Source organism: Anser anser (assembly GCF_964211835.1).
Source record: "Anser anser genome assembly, chromosome: Z".
Classification (NCBI taxonomy): Eukaryota; Metazoa; Chordata; class Aves; order Anseriformes; family Anatidae; genus Anser; species Anser anser.
Window position 1 is genome coordinate 24,835,524 of NC_139723.1, and position 13,048 is coordinate 24,848,571.

General features: G+C 38.3%; 1 long non-coding RNA gene across 1 annotated transcript in view; it reads right to left on the bottom strand.

Annotated features, from left to right (window-relative positions):
• Positions 1 to 6,420: 6,420 nt before the first annotated feature.
• Positions 6,421 to 13,048, bottom strand: part of LOC310890144 — a 60,925-nt gene continuing 54,297 nt past the window's right edge. Inside the window, exon 3 of the long non-coding RNA XR_014577063.1 lies at positions 6,421 to 11,373. This is a non-coding gene — a long non-coding RNA (uncharacterized lncRNA). The remainder of the gene's footprint in view (positions 11,374 to 13,048) is intronic.

Sequence of the window (13,048 nt, forward strand, 5' to 3'; positions counted from 1 at the left end):
ACCTGCTTATTTTGCCATAGTGAAAACTTAGATTGGGTCTGAAGTAATGGATGCAAAATCAGCTTCCTAAGGTAAAGTTTGTCTACAGTTTGGTCATATGCTGTACACTGCTTGGAAATATATTGTATTTACAATATTCTAAGTCCTTATTTTACTTCCTCCCCTCTTGTATGCATTTGTTTTTTCTGTCCATAGTTAAAACTGAAATGAGAACAGCACTGATTTTTAGAATGGTTTAGCTGGGGAATCCAGAAAGAAACATTGTGAAAAACAGCTGTTATAAACTGTAGGTCAGAGAACAACAAATAAGATTAATGAATAGAATTATGATAGAATGAAAGCCTGATAGAATGTAAAACATGTTGCTCCCATATGTGAAGGGGACCTTCAATGTTAAAATTCAGTGTAATTTTATACTTTCACTAGATTTTTCTTTTTTTAGTGGTGTTGCACATTAACACTAGCATAGGAGACTGTCTTCCTGACTTCCTAAAATTAATTGTGTAGAAACTTTCTAGGCCTTCAACTGAATACATCCTGAAGAGCTGTTAAGCTTGCTAAGCATAGATAAGTACAAATTTTGGGGGTTTAAACAACCAACAACAAAACAGATTTTTCAAAACAGTGTGGACTTCTTGGATTCATTCCTTCAAAATTATGAGGAAAATTATAAGTGGCTATATAGAAATCATAAAACTAGTAATAAGTTGAGATAATTTTGTGTTCTGGTATTTCAGATACTATGTGGTTCGTGGTGCATAGTTCTCAATCTTTTCCAGGCAGTATCTAATTTCAGGAGCTGAATTGGATCGTCACTGACACGAAATTTCTCCAAAATGCCTGTGTTGCACCTGTCTTGGTCTTAACAATTGGAAATCTGCTCTGAGTTGTGCTCAGCCCGTGTTGATACACACACCATCACCAAAGCTCTTTCTAGTTGTTCATAAAAAAACAACTTATGATAGCTTAACATTCTTTTAAAAATTTGACGTTTTGTAGGGAGGAATATGTCATCACAGAGGCCAGTAACTGATCTGTGTATAAATGGGACTAAAGTTTGTATCAAGTAGATTTATCACTTTACAATTTGTTGTAAAACATGAGATCAAAAAGATGAAGACTGTTAATTATGAAGTTGAATAGCTACACTTCAGCTACTACTATACCTTTTTGAGTCAAGATTTTAATAGCCCAGTAAGGAATGGGAGCTATCTGCTGAAATAAAGCTGTTTAAAGTTATAAGATGATCCAGGTTTAATGAGAAATAAACCTATTTGGGACATATGGGAAATAAACCTATGGGGAAAGGCATAAGATAATGCTGGAGACAGAAATTGAATGTGGAGTAAAGTCTTGGAAGACTCCGGGAAAACAAGGTTGTTTAAAGATGGCCTTTAACAGATTTTTACAGATTTAACAGATTTTACAGATTTAACAGATGTTAACCAATGCGTGTAGAGATCTATGACTGTATTAAATACACTCATATCAGACAAGAATCTTCAAAGCAAATCCGTTTATTTTTGAAGATATTAAGGAATTTGATTGCCTGGTGAAAGCTGGTTTTATTTTTATTTTAATTCAAAACAGAGAATAATATTTAACACTGCACGTGGCTGATTTTTCAATATTCCATACAAACATTAAATATGTAATTGATATTTTTAAGTCAAATGGGTGGTCCTTTTCTTGGTCCATTGGAGCATCTAACCTGCTGAATTCACATGATGAAAGTGGTTTGCAAATTCTTTGTATGTTGCCACTAATCGTTTAAATACATCTACTTCAAAGTGAGACAAAACTCTGTGGTTTATCAAATTTTGCTGTGACACAAATTACTGAAATAAACAGGGCATTGTGTCTGCCTGTGTATTCCCACAGGGAATGGCTTTCCAGTAGCCGGGTATTCTTAGTTTGCTCTTGCAAAGGGGAATACCATTGCTGTAGTAATTCACAGTGTTTCCAGATCTTAGCTGAGCAGAGGCATTAGACGGGTTAAAACCAGTTGACCTCTGTGGGAGTTAAACATATAATTAAGAGCTTTGATAAGCTTCACTATTAATGTGTTAGCAGTTACAAAGTATTACAAGGCAGAGCTGTGAGTAGTGCAGTTATTCAAGAGTTAGAAGGAATGCATCATTTGTAACTAAACTTTCTCCTCTTAGTACGCTGTGTAGCATGCAGGAGTATCTCTTGGAGTTGCTAGAGGGAAGTAGATATATTGTGATGAGACATAAAACAATCATGTCTAGATTGGTCCTTCATATCAAATCTAGATTTGAAAAGATGTTATCATCTATGTAAATCGAGCTTGGTTGCCCAGATGAATTCACCCGTTCCAGTCCAGAAACAGGCAACAAGGGACGAGCACTGCAGCAGGTTGGCCCTGCAGAGTTAGCACAGTTACACTCAAGGTCTGTGGTACCACCTGAAACGTTTACTGTGAGGGCCACAGAATTCAGGAGGTGTGTCAGCTCTAGCAGTGCCTGCCCACAGGCAGGACATCCAGTGACTGGACACAGGGAGCCTGCTCTCAGTCAAAGTATACAGTGAAATGATAGCACTGTCTCAGCATTCACATATACTTAGCTGAAGTGATTCGTGCATACTTACAGTAAACATACTGGCTGTAAACAATACTGATGTGTATCTGTACCAGAACTTCAGCAGCTGTTTCTTGTGATAAGCCTGCACCTGCTTCAAACTGGGAACAACAGCTACAACATCGTCAGCAGCACTGCCTAGCCTTTGTTGCTCTGGTGGCTGAAGTTGTTCTTTAAAGTCATCATAGCCACTGGAAATTCAGTGGGTCCTTATCTTCTACCAGGTGACCATGAACTGGGCCTTCAGGCATCTCCACACACACTGGCACTGCCTTCTATCTGGCAGGACAATGATATGCTTGTAACTTTTTTAAGGAATGGCAAACCCATCCAACTTGTTGGCTTGCAGTAGCACTGCATACTCTGCAATGGTTGACTTCCATTCAACCAACAGCAACCTTTAATACTGCTCTCTTGTTAATTGTGCCTGTGGTGCGTAGGTGCGTGCTTTTTTGTGCAATCTGAGCTTATTCCAGATAACTGATGTCCCTATTCTTGCCTCCTCTCTCTGTAATGCGACTTTGCTCCTATTTTTTCCTCACTTTGCATTTCTGGGTGCAAACCTTGGCACCCACATTCCATCAGTTTTTCCTGTTCCCCTATTTAGACATGAATTATGTCTCCTCTTTGTTATCATTGGTAGTACAGTTCCTCTTCCAAGAACATGAAGGAGTTACCCAGAGAGAAATCTCCCTCTTTTCGTTCAAAGTCACCTTTTACCTGATAGTACCACTTATCATTACATAATGTAACATAATAACGTGAGTCACATACAAGTAACATTTACATGTCACAGAAAGAGTGAAACTTTCAGCATTTTTGAGATAGAAAATCTGCATTTTGCTACATGCAGCTATTTTGTTGCTCTGTCAGCCCTCCCCAAAATGGATAAATTTGCAATAAAAGGTGAATAAATATGTTACCAGTACTATGATAATTTTCTCTGGCTTTTGCTCACCAGAGAATGGAATGCATGCTACCCAAAACTAAACTTGCGTATTTGCTGTGAGGAAAAAAAAAAAAAAAAAGTACTAAATGTTTCAACAGAATTTTGCTCTAAAATTTCATATTCGAGGCAAGTCTCATGCATTGGCATAAGGAGTATTGAGCAGTTACTTTACTATAGAAACCAATAACACTCCTTGTACTCAAAAGCATAGCTGAGGTGACATAACAGTGACAACTGCAACATTACCCAAATAGATATTCTAAATCTACTTAGGAAAAACCCTGAAACTTTCTTGTTCTGGAAGAACTGTGTGGTTAAAATTCTAGATTGTGAATCAGAGAAAAATTAAAGGCCTTTACAACTTGACTATTTAAATCAGAATGTTTCCTGTAACAATTTGAGAAAGAAGACAAAACAACCTAATATGGGAATTTTTAATTTTATTTAAAATTCAGTATGTTAAGAACAATTTTGTTTGGGGATTTAATTATACTATCTAACCATGAAAATGGACGGAAAATTACCTAGTGTTATAAACTGAGGAAGATATTTCAGTTTCATAGGTACTGAAAACAGGTGCATCTCCACTGTGGACAACGTACTTTTCACACTCAAGTTTAAAAGAACAACACATCTTTAAAAAAAACATTTGCCATATATCTTACTTTACCTTTACCTTTCTGAAACTTACATCAAAACAGGTGAATTTAAGGGATTTTCTTAATGACAGCTAGAGCTGTCAAGGTCATCAGTTAAAATCTTAATCACTCTTTGCTGTTTATATCCAAAAGACTATAAACATTTTAGACTATAAGTATCAATACTGCACACTGGAGCTCAGATATTTCTCTATTATGTTAGTAGAGACCATACTGGAACGGTCTCGACCATTGGAATCAGAAGCACCACAGCTACTCAGGCAAATAAGCTCTGCTATCATATCCTCTCTGGGAAAATGAACTAAAATCTCTTAATGCTGTCATGTACCAGCTTGCATTGAACACAGCCACAGAACCTGTGTCCTGCTTGCAGATGCACAGCACATGTAGTTATCCACATCTAATTTAGAACCCTGTTTTCTACATATCTACTTTCTGTTACCAAATGGTTCTAATGCTGCTACAAAATCTAAGGCCTCTTTAACTTTTACTTAAACACCTACAGACTGATTTGTCGAGGTGTTGAAGTGTTCCATGTTTTAAGTATGTAAAGTATATTTAAGTATGTATGAAAAAAGGGCAATTTTCATTCTGAATGAGGAATTATTTTAACCTTAATGTCTCAACAGCTAATTAGCAGGAGGTCTGGGGATGGTGGCTTCCAGAGGACACTGTAAAGCCTAGCCACCCTCTGTGCGTTTGCTCATTGTAGTGTTGTAAGAAGCTTTATAGATCAGAACCAGAATCTTAATTTAGCCAATGAGAAAATAAGAAATAGATAGCGAATGATGAACAGGACAAGTTTTGTGTCAAACAATGTGTTCAGCATCACCTGGAAACTCGGTTTGTTTAGTTCAGTTTAGTTTCCCTTCCTTTTTCCTTTTAACCTTGTAATGAAGTACATAGCTTTTTAATCACCATGCAACCCTAGTTCATTCCACAAGTGTACTTTATCTAGTATGCTGAACGAGGCTTGGTCCTTTGGGAAAAATAGTTTCTGATTATATTAATGAGGACTATTGCAGTGCATGTGCACAAGGGGTCAACTTTCGCCTGCTATGATTAAAGAAAGGTTATTTATCTTTGGAGAACTGGGCTAGTAATCTGTAGAAAAAAAAAAAAAAAGAGGATGAACTTGGGAACAGTTAACTTAAATTCATTACTGATTTGGAATATTTAATTAGAGTTTTTTTTTTTTTTTTTTTTTTTTTTTTTCCTGAGAGAAGGAGGATTTCTTTGAGGGCAGAACATAAAAGGTGATGTGGGAAGAGTAGCCAGTTTTCGTAGTGTGCATTCCCTAGGTTTCAATTTACTTCATTCTCCTAGAGAAACTAACACTGGATTCATATGCTTTGAATAACCTCTTACAAAGCTGTATCTACAAGCTACAGGAATTATCCAGAATTCTGTAGTTATTACTTGACAGTGGGAATTTAGTTCCTGGCAGACCAGTACGTTGAAGGAACCATTTAACTGATAGGAGTAAATTTTTAATTGTCTGAGGCTATGCTTGACACCAGTTTGTAACAAATGCATATCATCTATCTGGCTTGTTGTGGTACAGCTATTTGTTCTGTTTGTTTCCTTCTCTATCACTTTCTCTGTATATTTGTTTTTATTCAATTCCTATGTTATGTTTATGAGAGGAAGCTTAAGATGCCACAAGCCTGCTGGATGAGGGAAAGGCTGTAGATGTAGTCTACCTAGACTTCAACAAGGCCTTTGACACGGTCTCCCATACTACTCTCCTGGAGAAGCTGGCAGCCCATGGCTTGGACAGGTACACTCTTTGCTGGGTTAAAAGCTGGCTGGATGGCTGGACCCAGTCAGTGGTAGCGACTGGAGTGAAATCCATCTGGCGACTGATCAGCAGTGGTGTTCCCCAGGGGTCGGTGTTGCATCCCATCCTCTTTAATATCTTTATTGATAATTTGGATGAGGGAACTGAGTGCACCCTCAGTAAGTTTGCAGACGACACTAAGTTGGGGGGAAGTGTGGATTTGCCAGGGGGTACGAAGGCACTGCAGAGGGACCTGGACAGGATGGGTTGATGGGCAGAGGCCCATGGGATGAGTTTCAACATGGCTAAGTGTCAGGTCCTGCACTTTGGCCACAACAACCCCATGCAACGCCACAGGCTTGGGGCAGAGTGGCTGGAAAGCTGTGCAGAGGAAAAGGATCTGGGGGTGCTGATTGATGCTCACCTGAACATGAGCCAGCAGTGTGCCCAGGTGGCTAAGAAGGCCAACAGCATCCTGGCTTGTATCAGGAATAGTGTAGCCAGCAGGACCAGGGAGGTGATCGTCCCCTTGCACTCTGCTCTGGTGAGGCTGCACCTCGAGTACTGTGTTCTGTTTTGGGCCCCTCACTATAAGAAAGGCATCGAGGCCCTGGGGCATGTCCAGAGCAGGGCTACGAAGCTGGTGAAGGGCCTGGAATACAAGTCCTGTGAGGAGCGGCTGAGGGAACAGGGGTTGTTTAGTCTGGAGAAGAGGAGGCTCAGGGAGACCTTATTGCTCTCTACAACTACCTGAAAGGAAGGTGTGGGGAGCTGGGGTCAGCCTCTTCTCACAGATAACTAGTGATAGGACTAGAGGGAATGGCCTCAAGTTGTGCCAGGGGAGGTTTAGTTTATAAATCAGGAGACATTTCTTCTCAGAAAGAGCAGTCAGGCATTGGGACGGGTTGCCCAGGGAAGTGGTGGAGTGTGACTGTCCTTGGGGTGTTCAAGGAAAGGTAGGACCTGGTGCTTAGGGACAGGGTGTAGTGGGTGACCTTGGTAGTAGGGTGATGGTTGGACCAGATGATCTTGAAGGTCTTTTCCAAGCCTAATGATTCTATGATTTTAAGGTCTTACTTATGGTTCACCATAAATACAGTAACAGACTAAAAGCTTAGAAACTAGGCAGGAGAAAAAGACAAGTGGTAATAGACAAAAGGCAGCAGTGTCTTCATTTTACAAGAAGGTGTGGTGTCAACTACCACCTGTGCCACATAGTTTGCATCAGATTGGGCAAACCATAAACTGATACTCTAGCTGCTTGTAAATTTTCAGCTAAAAAATGAGAGCAGAAACATTCATTTTATGGTTCATATTAAGGAATAATAAACAGTTGTAACATCTTTATTTAAAGGTCAGTTTTAAGCAAGGTATCATTTCTAGGGATGACTTATTAGGGAAAGGTGCATCCCACTTGCCACGTGACATAAATTATATAGTTGGGCTTAATCTTGCTCTAGTAAGGCAGAATCTGTTGAATCTATATAGAGCATAATTATGTGTAGATAAAGAATGAAATATGAGAAAAATAAAGGGCAATTTTCATTCTGAATGAGGAATTATTTTAACCTTAATGCCTCAACTAACAGGTGGTCTTGGAATGGTAGTTTCCAGAGGACTCTGTAAAACCTAGCCACCCTCTGTGCATTCCTTGGTCTGGACAAGTTAAAAGGACTAGCTGGTGACCAGGGAGTGATCTCTTCAGATATCGCTAAGTAGTTATGTGTAGGAGACATAACTACCCATGTTTGGTGAAAAATTAAATAAATAAGATATAATAATAAAATAAATAAAGGAGAACTTAGCTTACCAGATTTCCACTTATATGTCTGAGTGTAATACTGTAATACTGGAGGGATGGGCTGAGAGACACCTCATGAAGTTCAACAAAGGCAAGTGCAGGGTCCTACATCTAGAGAGAAATAACCCCAAACACCAGTACAGGCTGGGGGCTGACCTGCTGGAGAGCAGCTCTGCAGAGAGGGACCTGGGAGTCCTGGTGGACAGCAGGCTGACCACGAGTCACCAAGAAGGCCAATGGTATCCTGGGCTGCATTCGGAAGAGTGTTGTCAGCAGGTCAAGATCCTCTCCCTCTGCTCAGCCCTGAGGCCGCACCTGGAGTATTGTGTCCAGCTCTGGGTTCCCCAGCACAAGAGGGACATGGAACTACTGCAGCAAGTCCAGGGGAGGGCTACAAAGATGATGAGTGGACTGGAGCACCTGCCGTACGAGGACAGGCTGAGAGAGCTAGGCCTGGAAAAGAGAAGACTGAGAGGAGACCTAATCAATGTGTATAAATATCTGAGGGGAGGGTGCTGAGAGGATGGAGCCAGTCTCTTTTCAGTTGTGCCCAGCAACAGGACAAGAGGCAATGGGCACAAACTGAAGCACAGGAATTTCCAGCTGAATATGAGGGGGCATTTCTTTACTGTGAGAGTGACAGAGCACTGGGACAGGTTGCCCAGAAAGTCTGTAGAGTCTTCTTCTCTGGAGATATTCAAAGCCTGCCTGGCTACCATCCTGTATAATGTGCTCTAGCTGATCCTGCTTGGCAGGGGGGTTGGACTAGATGAGGTCCCTTCCAACCCCAGCCATTCTGTGATTCTCTTCTTCTGTGGTTGGTCATACTGTGTTGAACGTGGACAGGTGTGACAGTAGAGGAAGACTGAGTGAGGGTGGCTGGAAATGAAAAGTGTTTGCAGCAAATGAAGGGGCAGCATTAGATCTCCCTCTGCTAAAGGTCCTGAAAGACATTTGGAGGCAAGGGGCAAACAAGCTCCATTGATTTCAGTGCTTGTCTCTTTTAGGCCACAGCTGCATCAGGAAATAGAAGATAGCCAGGGATTAGTTAATGGCTTAACACTCCTGAAAACAGATTGAGTCTCTGAAAAGGAATGTGTCTACTGAGCTCCACCTTGCAAATCAACAGAAGTTTGTGGGAACATTACAATGCATATTTGTTCTTACTTAGTTTGAGTCACTTTAATGTTCAGTGATTTACATTTATTGACTTGGCAACCAAGATTTCTTCATTTGAGTCCTTTCCTCCTCTCCTTCCTTTTGTTTAATTAAACATTGTGTAATTTTCTGTGGAAATAAACACTTCCTTCCCCCTTCTTTACTCTCTCTCTCCACAAACCCTCCTCCTGCCTCTCCTCCCCTTCCCCCACCCCCCACCCCCCCAAGAAAACAAAACAAAACAAATCTTTGATTTCCTGTTGTTAAGATGAGTAATAGCTTAGAAGTTTTAGGGGATGTCCTTGGTCATTCTGTTAGCCATAAAGTGGCAGCAGTAAGCCCCTAAACCCGCATGTTTTAAGGGGGCTCACCAGGCCAGGGAGGGAGGAGTGAGGAGCTCAAGACCCTCTAATGCCCTGCTGAGCCAGACCCAACTGCAGGACTCTCAGTATCTCATTTTTGTTTGCAGTCTCTGTCCTTAAGCTGAACATCAATTCTGATCTCATGTTTGTTAACAAGTGGAGTCTGACAGGTTGCTGCAACTTGACATCAGTGCCCCAAAACAATGATTGTGTTAACTTTTTCTGCAAGCAGAGGGGAATAAGTATTGAAGTGAAAGAAAGTACCTTATTCAAAGTTGTCAAGGAGGAAATCAGGCCACATGCAGCAACTAATTGACTAAGACCAAGAGTTTTCCAAATTCACTCTAGAATTTTCCACAGAACAATGAATGAATTAATACCAGCAACAAAGCTTTCAAATATATTTCAGGTATGAATGAAGACAAGAAAAAATATTTTCATTACATTTAGATCTATTTTATTTATAAAACTAGCTGAAGTTATCTTTCTCTAAGAAAAAAGGTTATTTTTATTTAATAAAATTTATTTAATAAAGCATTAAAATTTAATTGTAATTGAAATTAAAATAATGTATTTTAAATATAGCAATTTTAGAATTATGATAAAAAATCTAGCAGAAATATTGTGTGTGTTGTAAAATATACTGCTAAACTTCAAATGCACATTATAACTGCATTTTGGAGAATTTTGTCATTCATAAGATGTTTTTTAGACCAATAAAGTTTGACTTTACATTTCTCCCCCTGAAAAAAAATACTTTCATAATGTAAAGAAAGCATTTATTCTAAAACACAGCCAATATTTTTTATAAAATGACTCATGTATCAAGTATCAATTAATGGAAAATATTTAATGTGTCTTTGCTCTTTCCTGAAACAAAAGAGGTTTTTCTTCTGATTTAGGCATGCTTTTGGACAACTAAAGGATGACAAACCCCATTCATTGAAAACTTATGTACTGCAAAAAAATTGCATTTTGTTTGCATTTGTTGTGATTGTTCTCTGCTTTTAAAAACCTATCAATAATTACATCCTTAGTTGTGGTGCTTTTTGTTTGTTTGTTTGTTTGTTTTAATGTCTAACTATTAGGAATCCTGGTGAAAACCAATAAGAACTTCTACTTTTCATGTTTAATTTAATGATCCCCTGGATCATTAAATTTAATGTCCTGGAAATGAAATTAATGTCCTGGAAATGTTCAGTTGAATCCTATTTTATGTAGTGTGCCTGCTAGTAGGCATGATTTATAACTGACCTATAAAGAAAAGGCTAACGCGTCTAAATAGAATTGCAAAAAGCCACAACTCTACCATGATGTGCAGAATGTGTAGAACCATATCCTGTATATTACTGTCTCAGATACCTTAATTTAAGGAGACTCAGTTAAAGTCTCCAAGCTCTGGCTTATAAAAGATGTAATTCTCCTAAGAAATCAAGCTGTTCTTGCAGAATATCAATGACTTTTCTTCATTAAGATTGTAAATGGCAGTTTCACAGCTTACAAAGCAAGCATGCTTTCACATAAACTATTTAAACTCTATCATCTTCACTTCTATGGTAAAATAAACTGTGTTGGCACTCATGTTCTGAACTGGTGTTCTCCTCAACATGGAAGAAATAGTTTTAACCTTTGTTCCTTTATGAATAAATCAGCAGTTTAACTCAACAGGTTAAATTGCATGTCTGAGTTAGTAGTATTTCTTTAAAGCAAGCAACCTATACCACGGTAACTGTTGCACCAAGAAGTTGTTAAGCAGACTGTGGGAGAGGTGTATAGCATGCAAAGGTAGAAAATTCTCAGTAATGAGCTTGATTTTAAGGCTTTGATTTGCACTGAAACCTAACATTTTGTGATGCCCTTTCTCCAACTGATAGGTAGGCATGACAGAATCCTGCTATTACAGAGTTACAGGTGACTGCATGGCTCTGGGTCAGTTTAACAGTTCTCTTCGAGGCTGTCAGACCCATCTTCATAATGCAGAAGTAGGTCTTTAGTGTTCCAATATGTTCATATAGACTGCATCTGAAGAATGGGACATCCAACAAGGTGTTTATTTTGCTTCTGAAAGAGATAAAAAGAACCATTTAAAATTCAATAACATTGATGTGTCAGAAACATGACCTTGAAGTTAAATATTTTTCATTGTCTTCTCACTGTCAGCTGCTTTGTAAAACACTTTATTCACATATGTTATAATTCTTTGTTGTGTGATAATGTTTTTAATTTATAAATATCATTATTTTTAAATACTGGAATATTTCATACTGATATATTTTTGGTTCCGCCATGATAGTAAACTGAATTAATGGAAATAAAGTTGCAGGAGCTTTGTCATTCATATAAAAGTAGAGAAAAATGCATTTATACTCAATATGGATGCAAAGAACTGAGTCTTTCTGACATTTTAGAAGATCAAATGAGGAAGGTTAAAATCAAGCTATAAACTGGAATCATGATAGATTAGGTCTGCTGTAACCCCATTATCCCATTATTCTAAATATGTAAAAAAAAAAAAAAAAAAAGGATATACCCTTATCTTTTAAATAATGGACTATTGTTTTTAGTTTCCTGTTTTCTTCTGATCTAAGTGCACTGTTATTTTAGAGAACTTTCTTCACTTTGTGTTTACTCTGATAAGGTCTTTTTTTGATCTTTGAGAACTGTCTATTTCCTCATCAAAGTCTTTCTTTTACAACTGGGAGAACCCAGGTGACCAGTTCCTTTCTTCTGTCAAGATGAATACATTCCATTTCTTCTGCAATTGCTGGTGGTTTGTCCTTGGACTTAATCTTCTGTTATTGCTCTTCTTGTGTGAACTCCTTTTATAAAAGCTGTATCATTACTTTTATAAAATACTGAATGGAATGTACTGGTGCCTTTACAATCCAAGATGATGGTAGGAATTCACTAAGCACTGTAATAATTCATAAATGACATCATAGCTTGAACACATCTAGTGTTGTATATCGCTACTGTATACTAACATTCTTGAATAAAGCATTATAGTAAGTATAGAATCATAGAATCATAGAATATCCCGAGTTGGAAGGGACCCATAAGGATCATCAAGTCCAACTCCTATACATGCTATATGCTATGGCATATATAGCATACAGTATATGCTATAGATGTAATGCCAGAAGTTAGCAGTTATTTTTTGTGGTTAGTTATATTTCAAACTAGAATGTATTTCAAACAGCTGCTAAACACACTATTGTGATATGCAGGTGATAACTATTTGTGTGTTACTCTATAGTCTTCAAATGACAAAACTGTGGTCTGTTTACATCTGAAAAGTTGGAAAGATAAATACAACCAAGCCATGAGAAAAAAAAAAGAAAAAAAAAAAAGTAAGAACTGAAATGTGGTGAAGGGACAAGACAACGAAAATGAAATGTACATAGCAGCAGTACTGATTGCAGCCTAGCATTTGGAATTTGATTACTAGTTTGAACTCAAAACTTATTGAAGCCTAAATGTTTTTAATTGGCACTGACATTCATTGTTAATCTATTTCCAAACTGGGATTTCTGCTTCTCTCTTTATCCCCTTATTTCTCAACATTTAGCTGTTCTTCATCTCCTTCTAGTCCAACTATTACAATACACATTTTGACCTATGGATTCTTGACTGCCTCCCGTCATTCTATAAGCTAACACCTAAATGAGATTTACATGAGTAAACACAAGAAAACTAGGTAGTTTGCAGACTGTAAAGCTAACATGTAATACTCAGT